At 41.4% G+C, this 19981-nt stretch overlaps 1 protein-coding gene across 6 annotated transcripts in view; it reads right to left on the bottom strand.

Moving 5' to 3' along the window:
- Nucleotides 1–19981, bottom strand: part of sulf2b (sulfatase 2b) — a 105614-nt gene that overhangs the window by 43726 nt on the left and 41907 nt on the right. Inside the window, exon 1 of one of the 6 annotated variants that reach the window (XM_026155035.2) lies at nt 4526–4787. The exons of 4 other annotated variants lie outside the window; for them this stretch is intronic. The gene's annotated coding sequence lies outside the window, so the exon portion shown is untranslated. Of the gene's footprint in view, nt 1–4213; nt 4788–19981 lie in introns of those variants that run through there. One more of the 6 variants, XM_026155037.2, reaches the window with a different exon arrangement.

Below are 19981 nucleotides of genomic sequence, written 5' to 3'. Positions count from 1 at the left end.
GTTCCAGTTATGTTTGATGCTGCTGCGTGGCCGCTTTCTCCGTTCTCTGATAACAGCTGACAAACCCGATACCGATACCAGTATCGGGTATCGGGGCCGATACTCTAAAATGTGTGTGTACTCATACTCGTAAAAGTTAACCGATACCATGAACCGATACTAACTTATTTCATTAATCAGAGGGTGGCTTGTCATTTCTGTTGTAGTTTTTTTAAATTGGCCACTAGGGGGACGCTAAACAGGCACAGGGTTAGGCGAGTGAGACTGGCGGCTTTTGTTTGCTTGTTTACAATATGGACACTCTGCAATAATTTAAAAGTTCATTTTATTCTCAAACCTAATTTGTATTTATTTTATTCCAAACAGAAGTGTTTATTTATTATTCTGAAAGCTCGAGACAGTGCCCAATAGTTCAGTGATATTTTGTTAAATTACAATGTGGAGACTCTGCAATAATTTAACAGAATTGCTTATTATTCACTTGAAATTTTTTTGTGGTCATTTTTATTAAGATTTTATTTTTTATCGGCAGATAATAAAATAAAACCTGTCTTCCAATTCATTGCGTGTGTGTGTGTGTGTGTGTGTGTGTGGTAGAAGTATCGGTTTTTGTACTCTGTATCGGCAAGTACTCAGATCCAAGTATTGGTTTGAAAAAATTGGTATCGTTGCATCCCTACTTTTCACTATACTGGGGATAGCCACAGGCTCAGTATTAAAGTGTTCACAGGCTCACAGATAAAGGAGCAGGGATGTGACCCCTTTCTGGCCACTGCAGGTTTAATTCACTTACAGTGTTACATTTTTGGACAACAGCACATTTTATTTGATTTTGTGTAGTATTGCCTCCGTGCACCACTTGTAACAGCAGTCTGGCGAGGAAGGAGCGGCTAACCGGTCCAGCGGGCATGTGGTGTGGAGGTTAGCCGGATAACACGGAACCAGTCGGTTAAATCCAATAACAGACCTTTATTCGCCGTCAGCAACATTACACTTTATAAGCCAGGTCTCCTCGGCTGTACTCGTCCGAACCTACATGCGCGGGGATTGGTACCACCAGCGCCAGCTTGTCACAACAGTAAGTAAGGTGCTTTCTTGGAGCATGGAACATGAGCAGCATGAAATGGCTGCCGCTAACAACTCACACACCCACTAGGTGACCCCCACAGCTACTACAATAGTTGGGCAACCCCCCCTAGTGGTGCTATAACCCAAAAGGTTTGTTACACACTTCAGTGGACTTTAAATCAAACAATCTACAGCTTTAATTCATGGGTTGTAACAAAAGCACTGCACGCAATGAAAGGTGTAAAACCTGTGCCAAATCAAACACTGTGGCTTCCCCTCGGGAAGTAAGAGAGCCGCCAAAAGTTCTTTTAAAAGTAATTAGACAACTGACAGGCAGCAGGTGAGGCCTGTTCCCTCATTACTTTGTGGGAAATTAAGCAGATAAAAGGTGATTCTAAGTGCTGAACTTGTATTTCCCAGCTTTTCACTGAATATAGCAGAAGTATAAAAGGAAATAAACCGGTCAGAGTTACAGAAACATTCAGGAGACGCTTTTTATAGGCAAAAAAGAAATAACAGTCAGTTTTTGCTTCATTGTGGGTCCTAGCATAGAACGGAGCAAGTCAACGACACGCTGAAGATTTAGACTAAAAAACATCTTTTCTGTCTTTTACCTGAGAGCTACATCAGAAGTAAACCTTCATGTATAGCTTTTTTAATTTTGTTGGTTTTACGTCTCCTTTTACCTGCAAAGCACATCATGTTTCCATGGAATAACTGTGCACTATAAATAAAGCCGCCCTTTCTTTCCTTCCACAACCTAATGAGCTTGTTCTAACAAGCAGCAGCAGATTAGACAAACACAGCATATTGAACTAAACAGTGGACAATTAGGTGAAACCTTCATTCAGGGTGTCAGCTAGAGGGGAAGGCTGACGTCAATGGATTCCTCCTACAAGAGACAGAAATCTTTAAAAGCACACACTTCCTCTTTTCAGAGGATGAACCAACAAGTTGAGCATTCATTTCTGCAAACAGATTTATAACTAGAGAAGCTGTAGACATCATGAAATTCCTGAACTTATTTCTGCCCCCCTGAGAATCAAACATGCTGCCCTGAATGGAGGCGTGTGTGACAAAAACATTTAGACGTCCTTTCTTGGTTAAAAACATGACTTTTCACCACCACCTCCGATTGTATCATCAGCTAGGGCCACTTGAACCCTCACTTGAGGTGAACAAGGTAAAGTTGAGGGCTATTTTAATGTACAGCGCCCTCTGTTGCCATTAAGGTAAATAGCAAGAAAACGTGCCCAATCCGTTCCTGTGACTGACCCCGTCAAACACCACCCTTACATTTTTGGATGCTGCAGGCTGGACTGAGACGGTGCAGGTGTGTCTTTTAGTTGGACTTCAGAGTTAAATGGTGCTAAATGTGAATTGGCCACACTCAGCTTTAAAGCGAAACACAGAAGCCAACTAATGGAAATTCAGTGTGACTGCTATAATAAGTAACAGCTACGGTTACAATAAGCAGCAACTATGGAAAAAGTCCAGCTCTGTTTGCACTGGATTCTTTTCCTTCTTCTCTGTTGATAAAATGAGACGACAGTTTTGGCTGCTTCCAGTCTCTGCACTGGACGCACACGGATGAAACTAATACGCATCAGATGGCCGAGGACACCCAAAAAAATGCGGCTCTGTTCTGTTTTCCGTACAATAAACCTCGAGTGCAGGGTTCACAGCGATATCATATTACCAAATGTTTTGGAGAAGTAGAAATAGGAAACTGGACACCATCTTCTGTTTGTTCTCTCTGTCCAGCACTGAAGCCAAACTTTGATTGGGGACAAACAGGATGTTCAGTCCTCTGGAGTTTAACTGTATATTTTTCTTACTGTCAACAAATCCTATGAACACACCAAAGTTTGTGTGTCCCCCAAACCTTCTGACCTCGTATTGATGGCCCTCAACTCCAAATCCACTGGTTCCTGCCAAAAAGGCAACTCTTTAGAGCAACAAACATAATGTTTCATTTATATCACTGACCGGCGACGTGTTACTAAACATGGAAATCATTTATCGAACTGACAGATGGACGTAGTTCATTTGACGGGACGATTTTCAGCCGTGGATTAACAGACATTTGGAGTATTTCTGAGATAAAGACACAGATAAATGAAATAAATCAAGCAATGCTCCAACACATGCAGGCACCCAAGTCAAAGCCACCGTCAGCTGCTAGATAAGGAGTGTAACAGGCCTGCTGGAACAGTAATGGTAAAAGGTTTACTGCCCATCACAGCAGTGAAGTACAGGTGCTGTATGCTAATGAGCCAGTTGGTAACAGCTCCACTGAATTCAATTCAGTTTTATTTCCACAGCGACAATTCACAATAATAGTTGCCTCAATAACTGCTTCTGTATTGCAGGTAAAGAAAAAAAGAAAAGAAAGTAAACCCCAAGAATTCGACGATACCCTACGAGCAGCACTTGGTAACAGCAGGAAGAAAGACTTCCCTTTTAACAGGAAGAGACCTCTCAGCTGTACGTCCAAATTTAAGCATCACGTGAACTTGAGCTGAAGCGTCAAAAGTAGCCATTACCACTATAATGCCTTTATTTTGCTTCAAAACACAGAAAGTAATATCAGTAAAAGTATCAATAAGAGTATCCACTGACAACTCTACACCCTTAAGACTCACTCATTCAAAACATCTCAATAATTTTATTTGTTTGCAAGAAATTTTGTGTTTGGTGGTCAAGAAAGAAAAATCCAGAGCATCACCAGATTTAACCTTAAACCTTTATCTCTGTAACAACTACAACCCAGAGACACACGTAAGACTTCTAGACGTACGTCTGATGTCTTTTCTCTGTCAGAAACTTTTCTTTCTACAAAATTCACATTTTTCGCTGACTGACAATCCTCAGCTTTGATGTAAAAACGGTCTTTCCAGCTTCTCTATTGTGGGGATGTTGGATTTCCTTGTGTGTAATATATTTGATGTGTTAGTCGTATATTTAAACAATGTATATCTGTAAGTGACTGAACAGGAAATGGAGAAGAAACAAAGTATTTAACGACAGACTGACATTTTTGGTTTGCTCAGATTTGCTGACATTCATTCTTTCTCTGCTCTTTTCTATCAATCAAGCTTTCCAAAACAGAGGCACGAAACCATTTACAAGCAGAAGCACTTACTGCAACGAGGCGAAGAACATGAAGCTTAACGTGAAGAGATCAAACAGAGAGAAACACCACGAGAGCGAACAGACGCAAGTCGGAGGAGAAGAAGGCAGAAATTCTCCTGAAACTCTGCAGAATAACCCGAACGCACAGCTCCACTTCTGCTTTCTGTTCCTTTTTGCTTTTACTTCTTCTTTCGCTTCCTCTCAGATGATGTTTTACACTCAAATCTCTCACTACACTTCTCTCTTTCTCCCTTTCCTTTCCCGCTCTGCTTTCCTTTGTCTTTTCCTTCACATCGCTCTTTACTTCTGCTCTCGTTCCTACCTCGTCCTCATGGGCCACGCTGCCTTGCTCGTAGGCTCCGGCGCCAAACCAACAACCTCCCCAGCCTCCTCTCAGCCTAGGTCCTGTTGGCTGTTGTCGAGGTGGCAGACATGACAATAATCCCTGTGGCAACAGCTCTCTCCCCTCGGCGACCGCACGCTCTCACTGTTGTAACAACAGCTGAGCTGCTGCTGCTCCTCAACCTCCTCCGTCCTCTTCCCCTCCTCCCTCGCTCGCTCCAGCTCGTTCCCTCTTTATCACTTTCTCTCTCTCTGTGTTGATCTTTTTATACCTCCTGTTCTGTATCTCCCTGCTCTCCTCTGGCTCTCTCCATCACTCCCTCCCCTCCTCGTTCTCTGGCTCTCGCTCTCTATTGTCTCTCTATCGCTTCATCACTTTCTCATATCTTTCTGCCCATTCCTCCGATGTCCTCCTCCTATTTACAGTTTTACAGTCATTTCACCAATATGTGAATTAGTTGTGGTGCTCGTTAATTTGCTGTCTGGATTATTTTGAATTGCAGTTGTTAAACAGAGAAGAAGAAGAAGAAGAAGAAGAAGAAACCAGGAGGTCAGGAGCGATTCTGGTTCTTCAGATTAATTTGCAGCAACAAACTTTCTGTGTATACATACATACATATATATATATATTAGGGGTGCAACGATATTCGTATCGATATTGAACCGTTCGATACAGTGCTTTCGGTTCGGTACGCATATGTATCGAACAATACAACATTTGTAATTTATTTTATCAACTTTCCTTCTGACGATGCTGTCTGTGTTGAGCGCTCAGTGAATCTGCGTTCGACTACTCCACCTAGGCTGCACTGTCGAGCGCAGATTCACTGAGCGCTCAACACAGACAGCATAGTCAGAAGGAAGAGCGCAGGGCAAGCTAGCGAGACAGAAGTTAAGCTCTCCTTGCAACATGGACCTCCCCCACCCTCATTCAGATCTGGCGTTTGGAATTATTTTGGTTTTCATGTGACGTATGACCCTGAAGGTAAGCGAGTCATGGACTAAAGTAAAACAGTATGTTGGATGTGCCACGCAATGCTCAATTACATGGGTGTGAACTAGTGTGTTAGCGCAGTTAGCTCGTTAACGTGTTGGCCGTCTAGCCCCATGCACGGGGCGATCGGCGGTAGCTCGTTAACGGAGATTTGCCGTGTTGTGGCGTTAAGGTCATTTCAATGAGATTAACCTGAAAGCACTAGTGGGAACACAACGAATATGACTGCACATTTACGCCGACATCATCCTAGTGCAAAGACAAAAACAACAAGCATGCTACTAACTTTAGCCGAGTCATTTAGACAGCTGTTAGCACATGATTCTCCTTATGCTGCTGAGAATACAGCCCAGAAGAAGCGGATAGTATAGCTTTTATTTTGGAAAGAGACATTTCTCTGTAATAAACTCTCTTTTCCAAAGATGAGTGATTCCTCAATCAGATACAGGGCTCGCAATATCGCTAGCCCGACGTCCTGGAGCTAGCGATTTTTTTCAGGCGGCTACCAAAATCTATCTCTTCCCTGCCCGTCGGGCTATTGTAGGAAGGAAAAATATATGTCAATGCTTTTGCATTCTTTCAGAAATGTAGCTGGGTAATTATGTCATTGGCATCGGTGAGCCACTGTCAATATGTGACATATTGAAATCGCGTTTGAATTTGCGCTTGTTTTTTTGCTTTCACTTTGCAATCGTGCGAACTGTGTATAGAGAGCGACAGCACTGATTGGTGAGTGATGATAATTTGTTCACCAATTCCTCTGACATCGTCTTATTAATCGTTAGCTTACTATGCAAACATGACAAGTGAAATCTCCCGCAGCTTAAACATGTGAGAGGTTGATCGCGCAGAGAATCGCTGAGCGTTATGTGTGTGAGTGCATGTGTAAAAACAGCAGGATATATATTTTAGTTCTGCTGAGCCAAATAAGACAGGTCAGGGTGAAGAAGTGACAGCCAAAGAAAAGCTTACCACAAAACGGAGAAGTTATGACAAATCAGACTATAAGGCAAAAAGAAAGTGCAGCTTCATGGTTTCATGGACAAAAGAATTTCTGTGGCTGCAATATGACGAGCTAAATAACCAGGGCTGCACATAAGTGGTCCGCAGGTGCGCATTCGCTGTCAAAATAAAAAACACGCACAAGGGTTAGGGTTAAATTTAAAAACTGTACTTTTGAGTTAAAATATATATTTATAATTTTAATAAATGACAAATTAAAAAGGCATGAACATTTTTTTGTATCGAAAAAATATCGAACCGTGACACCAAAGTATCGAACCGAACCGTGAATTTTGTGTATCGTTGCACCCCTAATAAATATATATATATATATATATATATATATATATATATACACATATATATATATATATATATATATATATATACATATATATATATATATATACACATATATATATATATATATATATATATATATATACACATATATATACATATATATATATATATATATATATATATATATATATATATATATATATATATATATATACACATATATACATATATATATACATATTTAAAAAAATTGAACACAGAAAAAAAGTGTATTGGTGTGTTTGAGCACAAAAAAGAATCACACACCTATCCACAACCTTTGATGGGACGTTTTCAAAGTGCTTGCTCCTCCACAGATTTCTGACTTTTGATGGACCGACCATTTCTGTGACTGTCTGAAATTTGTGACCTAGCATTTACTACAATATCAAGCTAAGCAAATCTGCATTTTCTTCAGGATAGCACGATGTTGTACGCACCCATCCAACACCCTGACCTCCACAGCCTTAAAGGGCCAGTGCTTTGGGCAGACCTGCACTTTTTGGAACTTTCATGCCGTGAGCAGCTGTACAGGAACCAGCCAGTCTTTGTCTTTTCTCATTTATCACACTGTTATTTATGGAGCTTTCTCATGTGAAAAACAGTACAAACGTCTCCCTGTAAATTTGAGCTACTCTCTCCAACTGGACTCCAACTGGGCTCTCACAGTCTTGTGGAGTGTAACACCCACGCTACACCCCTGACAGAAGAATAAAGTGGTCCTCACTTGACACCTTTCTAAAATTACAGCAATAATAATCATCAGACTACATTTTACAGTTTTAGTTTTATAAGGATGTTAAATGACTGCCTAGTTTATTAATACAGTGTAAAGTTTGCTCAGTGTCAAATACTGAATTCGTCTTCTTATGTTGAACCTGTTTAGTCTGAAAAACAAATCCTGTTTTCCATTTTGGTACAAATACGTTTCATGAATCGCCCTAAACGAATGAAAGACGGGGTTAACTAAGGACAGCGCTGACAGTAAATTATTCTGGTGGAGTGTCCCATTCAAAAGAACCATAAATGGTAACATCAAAGATGGAGAAATCCACAAAAGGCATAACAAAAGCTCTTATTACACAACCTCCATGAATCTGTGGAAGCACCGTTGACTGGATATGAAAGGTGGAAGTACTGTGATGTCACCCATTGGTTTTGAACGCTGCAATTTGAAGCCTCAACCTTAGCATTTTTGGACACCACCATGTTGTTTTTTTGTAGCCAGGAGTGACCATATCTGGATGAGAGGGTGGAGTGCTAAATTATAAGCTAGCGCTAGCCAGCTTTGTTAGCAAGCTTGGTGCAACACATAGTCACGTATGTCTTCAGTGTATTGAAGTAATTTTAAACTTGTTTAAATCCTAAAAGCACGGTCAAGGAGAAGCATAATACTCATCAAAGGTTCCACCAGAAATGCTCCAAAAGGTAAAACAAACACAAACAGGACAGTTCGGATCAGAGACCTCGAAGACACTGATTGGCTGCAGCTCCCTGCAGAGCAGCACCTGCCAATCAAGAGGCGGTTTGTGTCGCCTGTGCAGCGGCTTCATTTTCAGCCCTGAAGATTGCCACCTGGGAACCACACACTGCAGCTTCTGACCTTTGGACACTCCTACCTCTTGTTCAAAAGCTGATTACGGTGCTTCTATTATTAATAACCAGCTGGAGAAGAAAAGCCTTTTCAACACCGAGCATTACATTCTATAACTAGCAGAGACAAATTCTAGTAAATGTAGGCAGCGATGATGTGGATAAACGCTACAATCTGATTTGTCTTGAATTGTCCTGAACACATTCATGCTCTGCAGAGAACGGTTAGACTGTAATGATCTTTAAATTGTTCATGCACACTCAGGTAGGGCTGTGCGATATGACCAAAATCTCATATCCCGATATAAGACATCTATCGTCCGATAACGATATAAATCACAAAAATGTAACATTTTCTGTAAATTCTGTGAATCTCGGGCAGCTCGACTTGCGTGAAGTGTTTCCAGCTGCGTGAGCTGGAGTCGAGTGTTTTAACCGATGCATGAAACGATACATTTAGACATAGCGCATCGACTTCAGCTCTCAGCCTGCTGATGTCTCGTGTCACTGTCCTGATGTCTTCAGTGTCTCTACCACCATCAGAACTTATAAAACCACTTCAATACGCCTAGGAAAAACCTCTGAGAAGACAAGACTGAAGATTTTACAGCAAGTGCCCCTAAATGACTTCTGCTAACATCCAAGAAAGCTGGATGGCCCAACAAACCCCAAACCTAACACTGGATTTATTATTATCACTTTGGTTGTCCTTACAGATTCACCGGGCCTGTTGTTGCACCAGCTACCAGCTACCAGCCACAATAAACCAAAAACCAGATCAGGCATCAGTGTGAACTGGTCAGTGCATTCACTTTACATTGTTACTGTTACATTACCAAGAGTCAGCTGCAGTGAACCAGGTCCCAGAAGAAGCGCTAACAAGCAATCGAATGGCAAAGGCTAAACGGATGTTTTCCTTTTTCCTTTTTGTAGTTTGTGATTTAAGCGAAAAGCGTGCTGCATTGAAGTGACGCCTTTAGTGAAGCTCACTCCCCTGTGTGTCAGTTTAGCACTTGATGGGAAGCTTTTATTGCACTTATGGTAACACATCTGCTGTGCTCCCAGTGTGGGGAGGTGCAGAGCAGGTACGGACTTTTCCCACTCAATCCTATCAGATACTCAATAATCATTTATTCTTCAAAGATGACTCTCAACCACAGACACATCTCAAATGACTGTTCTCAGCCAATGTGGCATTTTGTCCATTGTTCATATTAAACATGGAGTCGGCCATTTACACACATTTGCACAACACGTCCTCTCGCATCTCATACATCTTCCACACCACAGACTCCGCCCACTGCCTCTTTTACACCTCCACTCATCTCTTTAATGCTCCTTCCATCTGTACACCTCCCATGTGCATCAGCTCTCTATGCCTTTATCCTCCATCTCATTTGCACACATCAGTCATACATACAGTTATAGACTTCATAGAGTGCACTACATATCACAGGTGAAGGCATACTAATGAAATCAACTTTGAGAAAAAGGAGGACTGCACCATCCTCCTGAAAGCTGAAAGCCTTTAACTATAACACAGTAATAATAATGAAGAGAACAGGATGAAAATCTGATTTCTCATCAGAAAAGTCAAAGACGATAAGGTCAGAGAAAAGAATGAAAAGAGAAAACAACGAATGAAAAGGCATTTCTCTGAAAGAGCACAGCCAACCAGCCGATTTTAAAAATGCTGACGATGCTGATGATCGGCTGATTTCCATGAATATTTGCCACCACCAGAGCAAAAACCTCGCCCTCGACAGATGAAAAACAAAGATACAAATGTCCTCTAAATGCACTGAGGTCACTCGAGCTCCTCTAAGAGAGAATCCTGGGATTTTCCTTTCATATAAGTTTACGCTAAAGAAAACAGTCAGCGACAGAAAGCCTTCAGCACTAATATCATCAGAGCTCCTTCAGGTTTATGTGGTCACGCAGTGTTTATAAAAGCCAAGAAAGAAAGTTTATTATCTGTTGGTCGTTTAGCTGAAATATTACCTGAAAAAATAACAAATTGATCATCGATATAATAACGGTGTTGTTGGTGTTTTTGAACACTAACAATAAAAATGCTTTTTATCGTTATCATTAAAAAAATGTATCAGCGTAAAAAGAAATAAACTGAAGTGCCACAGAGACGTATGCAGGCTAATGCAAACCCCGGGCTGGTGGGTGAACCTGAAACTCACGGCAGCACTTTCCCTTCATCCTCCCAACACTGGTTGGGATTCTCTCTCTCTGTACAAAGGTATCAACACCAAAACATGCTATGCACATAATGATGAGACCTGACTGCATTTGAAAGCCCACAGTGAGAATTCGCTGGATTTACACGTGTAGAATGATTTAGTGTGCGGTATTCGTTCAACAGCATGACCAAAATTAAGACAGAAGTATGCAATGAACCTGCAATCTTGTTGAAATGGTTGAAGACTGGCAGCAGGTCTGCAACCAGTCGCAGTCAGCTGCCGACTTCAAAGTGATAAAACAGCAATAAGACAACAAGCCTGCTGGCAGTTTGATTGGATGGGGTGAAGCTGCCTTTACATGCACTCTGTTGGGGACGGTACATCAATATAGTAGAAATCAGTCAATCAATATACAAGTAACAAGTGTTAATACACATAAAAACAAATGAATATGAAAAAGAAACAGGAGGAAGCAGATGCTCATCAATTTTGTTTCTCTCTAAATTCACATCGACTACATTTAGAGTCCAGACAGAAATTCATTGATGCTGCACAGAAATACAGAAAGTCCTCTACAGGTGAAGGATTTACAGGAGGAGAATTTGGCTGAATGCATGTAGGTGCTCGGCAACCGTGTTTTATGTTGGAATACAACAAGAATGCAATTAGCTGGTAATCAGCTGGATCAAGTTCCCATTTGCGATATTCATGGCTATGCTGATCTGTTTCTGGTTTTTACAAACTGCGGTCAACGAGTCGGAGAAGGACCGAGGTCAGTCTGAGCTGGATGTGACAGGTTGCCTCCCAACAGGCAATCTGTGTAATCTGCTTGGAATCAATTGGTAGTTCTCACCTCAACTCTTGAATGTGAAAAAAATGAAATCACCTGTAAACCGCTGATTTTAGCTAGAGGAATCTCTCTAATATCTAGAGTCACTTTGAAGACAACAACTGAGCGTAAACGGTCACAGACGTCCCCGATTGAAGGAACCATTTCAAAGGTTTATTTCACACAGCTGCAATAATCCATCCACAGTTTTCCCTGCAGTGACTGTTGCATCACTGAAATGTTTTTTTTTTGACTAAATACACAAATTACCATTATTTCTATTTGATTAAATCAACTCATTTCCAATCAACATCAGGACCACTTAAATCAAACCCAGTATTTAATCTGCAGTAGTTTATATTTATATATACTCAATAATTAACTTTTATTATGGATGGATGGTGTTGTTCTGGGAGCATCCTGCTCTTCCTCTCAGTGTACGTGGAAAGTCTAAAGACAGATAAAGCAGCAGTGAGACCTCCCATAGCAGCAATCAGGCATCAGTAGCACAGGACAGGACATAGGTGGGTTGCAAAGTGGACTGCAGGTTAATGCAGGCTGAAGCAGCTTGGATTTGAGATTTGCTATTAGGATGTGCATTAAGGAAACAGCTGACAGTCGGTCCCAGTTTGCCGGTACTGCTGTCTGAAGGCAATGCTTCATCTTCACAGAATTTCCTGTAAAACATATTTTCAGCTGCAAATGAAATGTATGTGATATTTGTATATCATTGCTAGGCAACAGAACTTTAGACTTTGTTATGTCAGGAAGTGAAAAGAATCATTTTATCTGAATAATCTTGTTTTTATATTTGTAGGAAATCCAAATTGAAGTGAAACTAACATTTTGTTTTGTCTGCGCCCTGAAGCAGGGATACATAAACACGCAAGGAGCTGAAATGGAGCGCCGAGGCCAGAGTGGACGGAGCGGTCGCGAGGCAGGAATGAAGAGAGTGGAAAAGCCAAAGAGACGAGCGCGAGATGAGTTATCAGAATAATGAACTCTTCTTATCTCGCAGCACTCCTGAATGACGAGCAGCGTCGCGGACGGAGGGAGTGACGGATTGAAAGACGGCCTTTTGTCCCCGGGTGAGGAGCTCCTCTCACAGCAGCTCCCGTCTGGGTGATGAAATGAAATGCTAATGCAACGGCTCGCATACATCTAACGGCTAAACGTCACACTTCTCGCCCAGAATAACTGCTGCCCGAGGGAAAATCCTTTAACATGAGCATGAAAAAGTAAATAGTCAAAAATAAATGACTTGTAAAACAATTTGTATGAGCTGTGCTTGCACTGAATATATATCAGCACCTCGGCCGTTTTCAAGAACCTTCCTACCAGCAGTCAAAAGTTACAATTATTGGATAAATTGCAAATCTGACTGTTTTGCTCTAAATGTGGTTTTGCACGTGTCAAACAATAACTCCAGATCATCACAATAATTAATATTTATCTCAGAACCAGCTCTTTGTGTCACAAATGATACAGTTGAACCAGCTGGGCCATTTCTGTCAGTCATGTTGTGTTTTCACAGGCGAAATGCACGGTTGCATTTTTTCACTCTCTTTGCATTTAAAAAAAAACTAATCCGGTCTTTAAGTCTGACGTCATTAGCTGTGTCCGCTTCAGGTCCCACTGTGGCATCACTGAGAGTTAAAAACTGTCTAAACTCTTTCATCTTTAATAAAATGATCAGCGTTGCTGCTTTACCAGGTGTAACAATTAAGTTTAACATTCAGGCATCCATGAAAACAGAACTGATTACATTTAACAAAGTTAGAAGTTAGCAGGAAGTTAGCTCGCTAATATAATATAGCATGTTCTGACTGAGAGATTTCTGAAAAAATGAAAACGTACAGCTCTGCTGTCACTTCCAACATAAATGAAGACAGGAAACTAAACAGCAGTGACGTTTGTAGGGTTACTGAAGTTGGGCTAGCTGGTATATAAGGATGTGCTACGTGATTGCTAGCGACACAGCTATGCTAGCATAAGATAAACACAGTGAAGCTGGAGGATGAACGCTAACTTTTTTCTACTCGATAAAAGTTAACGTGAGGGTTCCTGATGGTTAGAGACAAATGCAATCGTATAGCAGGATGCTGTAAATGGACCAAACTTCATTCAGGAGAACAACTGAGATAATCCATTCACAATACGAGGTTAGTCATTAATATACTGCTGCTGGGCTGTAGCTGCATCGTAAGGGTTTAAAAACGAAGCTTTAATATGATTAGAGGAAATAAAACCCGAGAGAGGCCGACAGTGATCACTGACTGTTTTATGGGCTTGTTCAGATTGAATAGAACGAGATACAAAGCATTAAAACACGTTAAAAACACAACAGCCTTAATAAACAGAGTAGTTTGGAGCCGGAAGCAGAGTTCATACGTCAGTACAGATAGTTTAGAGTATAAAATATTCATCGGAAAACAGTGAAAATTCCCCGAAGCTTAATTTATTCAGGCTAATCCTCGGATTACCCTTTAAATAACCAAAAGTATGGTTAGTAGAGTCTGACCAAAAGACAATATTTAAGACAGTTACAGTTACTGATATTTGGAGATTTAAAAAGCTGACTTAAGGACGTATAAGTGGAATTTTTTATGTTTTCATTTTCAGGTACACATAACCAGCAGATCTCCCCAAATGTTGTTATGTGGTGTTTCTTTATTTTTTAAAATATTTTTTTACTCATTCACGCTCTGCCCGGCTCTGCTCGGATCAGCTGATTGTGGTTTGTGGCGTTTCAAACAGGTGTTACTAATTAATTAAGTTACATAATTGTGCCGCGGGGCTTCTCAGGCTGATAGTCTGGCCATGGTGACAATGCGTTTGTTACCCCACAAACAGACCGAGCACGGCCGCTTTGCTTTCCAGCTCTGATGCAGAAGATGAGGAGAGCAGGAAGTGAGAAATGCCACAAATCATTAGGTCAGCTTTTCAAAATAAAAGACAAAATGCTCTGGTTCTGACATACTCCTCGTGTGATTTGAAGCCAACCAGAAGACTCGGAAGGCCAGCGTTATTATCACGAGTCATGTGTTTCTATTATGTGGGTTATCATGTGTTTCTACTGCATCTGTGTGGCTCATAACAACTTTGCACTGTTAACCGCCATTACAGAGATTCAAAACAAAACCATTTTAAATAACTGTTTTTAAACTGACTGAGAGGACACAGCTGCACAGATGAATTTAGGGAACACCTCGGTGTCCTCCTGAGGGAGGGAAGTCTGTGCACCTCGGCTCAGCCTGCGATCCCGCTGACCGGGGCCTGGACAAGTGGCAGAAAATGGATGGATGGAAGCGACACTTTATTAAGTGCATTAAGGATCTCATCACTTAACTAGCCCGGCTATTCATCTGCACATATGCTTTAATGAGCCAATCTTGCTCAACTTTGCACTGCAAATTCTTTAACCTGAGAGTTTCTTCTTGTGTTTATGAGACAAATATTTAAACCTGCTTTAAATGAACTTTAGCAACACTGTGCTGCAGTAACTGTAACTGTAAAAACAAAACCCAAAACATGCACTCAAAGAAGACAGAGTGCAGCTATTTTTGACACATAACAGATTCTGAGGTGATGCTACTGTCTGCAGTCAGATTCAGATTTATGATCCTAATTAATTCAGTTTACCAGTTCTTTTGATTTTTACTGACTGTAACCCGGAGCTGGACGAGACCAAGTTTCACAAAAGCCTGAAGACAAAACTGCAGAAAATAAAACACGAGCAAAAGACGGCGTGTGTGTGTGTGTGTGTGTGTGTGTGTGTGTGTCAGTAAGTTGTGTTATCGGGCTGCCAGAAGGTAATTACTGCCTCCATTAGAAAGATGTGTTCATGTTAAATGCTCACCCCTGACACTGCACACACTAAGAGACGCACACCGTGAAGACTTTGATCTGTGTGTGTGTGTGTGTGTGTGTGTGTGTGTGTGTGTGTGTGTGTGTGTGTGTGTTCATGTCTAAAAGCTCTCAGCAGAGCTCTGAGGAACTAAAAGCTGCTATTTTGTATCATTAAAGTGAATCACGGTGCCACATTAGAACCGACCCCAAGCGTTGGCATCTGAACCTCATATAACATTTTTCAAAGGAATTCATAAACACACATAAATAACAACTACAATACTCGTAGCAACTGAAATAAAGTAACAGATTTAACATAATAAAACCTTCAATAACAACACACACACACACGCACAGAGGAAAGGGATATTCCACAAGTTTAAAAAGCAGTGCAGAGGCCTTGAAAGGACATTTATTCCAATCAGACTGTGGTGAAAACATAAAAATACATCAAGGTTTCTAAAATGTGACTGTGTGGGGTGCAGCCTCACGCACACACAGAGAGAGGCAGCACCTTAAACCTGCATTCAATTGAGTTTTATTCCTATAGCATTAAATCACAAGATCAGTCTCTTCAAAGTGCTTTATATTGTATGGGAAGGTATGACAAAGCGCTATGGCGAGAGTAGGAAGGAAAAACTCCCTTTTAACAGGAAGAAACGTCCAGGAGAACCAGGCTCAGGGAGGGGCGGGGCCATGTGCTGACCGGCTGGTGATGAGGGGAGGAAGATAGGACAAAGACACGCTGTGGAAGAGAGACAGATTAACAACAACTAACGAGAGGTGTGGCAACACATAGTGGCTGAAGAAGAAACACTCAGTGCATCATGGGAACCCATCCATGATGCCAAGCAGCCTACACCTATCACAGCCTAGCTAATGACTCAGAGTCACCTGATCCAGCCCCAACTATGACAAAGCAAAGTTTTAAGCCCAATCTTAGGAGCAGAGAAAGTGTCTGTGTCCCAAATCCAAATAGAAGAGAGGCTGATATCCAGCAGGCAGCAAAACCAATTCTGATCCTACTTCTTGACCTTAGTAAACAGTTTTCCTGATGACTTCATTGCCTCACTCACTACTGAAAAATGTTTGTTTTTTTGTAAATGATGGTCCTTACTAGAGTCAGAATTATGTCTAGTTTAAAAAGAAAAACGATGACTGAAACTAAAACACTCAGATTGCATCTACAGGACGGACAGGCTAAGATCTAACTGCAAACAGGCTACAAGCTAGTCCAGAGCACATAGCACACAGTTGTACGATGAAGGAAGTGTCTGGTCAGGGTTGGACTCAGCACCCTGAAAACCAATCAAAACACAAAGTTTGATCTATAAAACGTGGTTTAAAGTGTCCAAAGGACTCTAAAGTAAGTGTCTCAAACTCAGACTATCCTTCACAGTCTAAAGTGAGATCTTGCTCATGACTAATTTATCGGGAAGCTGATACTTATTAAATGAACTGGTTCTTATATAGCGCTTTTCTACTCTGAGCACTCAAAGTGCTTCACATTCACCCATCTACACAAGATGTTTCTTCACAAGTGCTTCTATCTAACAATCACACACATTCATACTCCGACTGTAGAGGCTAAGCCTTCGCTTGAAGCCACTGAGGTGTTCGTTGGCGAAGGTGACGTGATGTCACTTGCATGAATTAACTTATTAAAGTTGATACAGTCCAATAACTCCAGCCTTACTCATCTTGTCCTTTAAATTCTTTATTTCCACGATTTAACAAAGCAGCGCAGCAAACTGTTTGCCTCCTTCTGATCAACAACACACCTTCCACTAATTACGTGTGTCTACCTTAAATGCCTTCACATAAACATACCATGCAGAAAAACTCAAAAGGTGACCTATAGCAGCTTACATAAGGTATCAACCCAAAAATGGCTCCTACACTGGCGGATGCATCGGAAAGCAACTCGGGGTTAGTATCTTGCCCAGGAGTGCAGACTGGAGCAGACGGGGATTGAACCACCAACTTCCTGATTAGTAGGTGCCCTGCTTGACCTCCTGAGCTACAGACGCCTCGAACACATAGACGCACAGTGTATTTGTTCAGCAGGTGTTTAACATCGTCCATTAGGGGCTCAGTTTAAATTCAGACTTTTCAATTCAATTCAATTCAATTTTATTTATGTAGCGCCAAATCACAACATAAGTCGCCTCAAGGCACTTCATAGATACAGAGAAAAACCCAACAATCATATGACCCCCTATGAGCAAGCACTTTGGCGACAGTGGGAAGGAAAAACTCCCTTTTAACAGGAAGAAACCTCCGGCAGAACCAGGCTCAGGGAGGGGCGGGGCCATCTGCCGCGACCGGTTGGGGTGAGAGAAGGAAGACAGGATAAAGACATGCTGTGGAAGAGAGACAGAGATTAATAACAGATATGATTCAATGCAGAGAGGTCTGTTAACACATAGTGAGTGAGAAAGGTGACTGGAAAGGAAAGGACTGGACTTTTAAACATGACTGCTCCTTTTTCTGCTGGAGTGAATTACTCTGTGGAAAAAACACAGTTTAATGGATGAAAATCCATGTGATCACACCAAAAGCTGGAACGCCATGACACTTAAAATAAAATGTTTCCATAGTGACGTTTGAAAATGAAATGGCTCATCAATGACAGATACCTGAGCTATTATCGAGTGGGGGGAAAAGCAAAGTGTTTCTCTGCAGACCTTCAGTTTCTCACTCTTCACTTAAGAATACAGGCAGTTAATTGCTGTAATTTTGTGCTATAATGGATTTAAGAAGTGTGAACAGGAGACAACTTTAGAATAATGAACCTGTGTAGGTTAATAAGTGTCAAACTGCTGGAGAATTAGTTATTAGCAAGACATCACTTAAGAATGCAGAACTCAGTCCACATTAGGCAGACCTTAATTAAGGAATAAAAGATATTTAATAAGTGCCACTAAAGGAAAATGACTAACTGTGCGGTATAAAGCCCACACACACCAAGACCTTAAGACTCTACTTAACGACCTCCCTACCAGCTATCAAGGTCCTGCTCTTCTAATAGTTAAAGCAGTGAATTTATGTTCCTCGGCACAAACTGTTACAAGCCTCACTCATTTAAATCGACACTCAGTTCAGAAACTCGTTTGTTCTCCTGCGCACGGCAAGAGTTGTGTAAGCTTCACAGTTTCTGCAGCACTGACTTGGCTGATCGACTCGACACTGTGTGTGTGTGTGTATACGTTGGGCTGTTTGTGTGTTTGTCTCCTTTCAGACAAACAACAAAAGAGCTTTCAGATTCAAATTCAGTCCTGCAAAACAGATGATGGTGAGTTTGCAGGAGAAAAAAACGTCAAAGTGAAAAAAGGACACAGGAGAGAGAGAGGAGGAGAAAAAATCTCTCACTCCACAATTTGATTGCTGTTGTCATGGTAACCAGGCTGATGCTGATTATTATGGGCTACACTGAGATGTAGACTTAAAGAGCAGCTGCAGACACGATCTATCTATCCATCCATCCTTTGTGAGCTCATTACAGCAAATAGAAAAGCATGACAGGCCAGTACCAGGTCCCTCCATCGGATTCTGCCTGCTTACAGAAGCTGATCCCCGCCGGCATGTGAGAAAATAACGTTATAAATCCCTGCTGTAACGCCACAGTGAGGGGGCCATACAGCCAAGCAGTCAGTGAGAAATACATCTAGAGCCACACCAGTGTTCCTACGAGGCACACGTGTTTATTATATCCTCACAATATGAGGAGTGTTGGAAAAATACATCCGAATTAGAACCACAAGGCTTTCATTCGCCCCGCCGCAGGGCTCGATCGTTTCCCGAAAACTCTTCGAAATGCATCATTCGGTCACACTGCTGTACAAATGTGAATTACTACACCGCAGAAATAAGAGAGCAGTCGACGTGCCACAAAAATCAAAATATGCTTTGTTTTGGTTTTTGCAATTTCTGGCAGATCCCCCCTTCAGGGTGGTGTCCTCGTGCAGCTCTGGACAGCCGCTGCTCCACACAACTCCCCTTCTACCTCATCTTTCCTCCTACTCCTCCAGTTCCAATACAAACTTTAGCACACAATAATTATTTAAATGAAATAAAACTATTACTGTGTTGACTTTTTCAACATGTTCTTCTTCAGTCTTGACTTTTGCATCCAGTGGACTCCTTTACTTCACAGCGATGTCAATCAGCCGTCCCTGAAAGTCTAAACTTGCTAACATAGAGGAACCTCAACGCACGATTTGTCCTCCAAAATGATCCAAACAGTGTTTGTTGAGACCTATTAAAGTCTTTGTTAGCAAGATTTACAATCTTCTCAACAAAGGCGACTGAATGTTGAGGCGCTAATGATCTGCATGCTGCAGGGATATGATGGATCCTTCGATACAGACTTCAAACAAACAAACAAAACCAAAAACTGAAGTGATAACGTCACGAAATGGACTCAAATATGTCATTTGTTCTGATTATTGTTGCCTCAGATGAAACCCGTCCAAACAGACGTCCTACAAATCCATCCTATTACTACCAGGTCCCTTTTCCCCCCTTTCACGTCACAAAGAGGCATATCATCAGAAACGAAAGCTTCAGAAGTGCTCTGTGTTTTTGACAAACAGGAGATGATGATTGGTCTGAAAGCTCCCCCCACCCTCCGCA

The sequence above is a fragment of the Astatotilapia calliptera genome, chromosome 20 (genome assembly GCF_964374335.1).
Source record: "Astatotilapia calliptera chromosome 20, fAstCal68.1, whole genome shotgun sequence".
Taxonomy (NCBI): domain Eukaryota; kingdom Metazoa; phylum Chordata; class Actinopteri; order Cichliformes; family Cichlidae; genus Astatotilapia; species Astatotilapia calliptera.
Note: the sequence above shows the minus strand (reverse complement) of the source record. Positions and strands in the feature narration are given on the sequence as shown.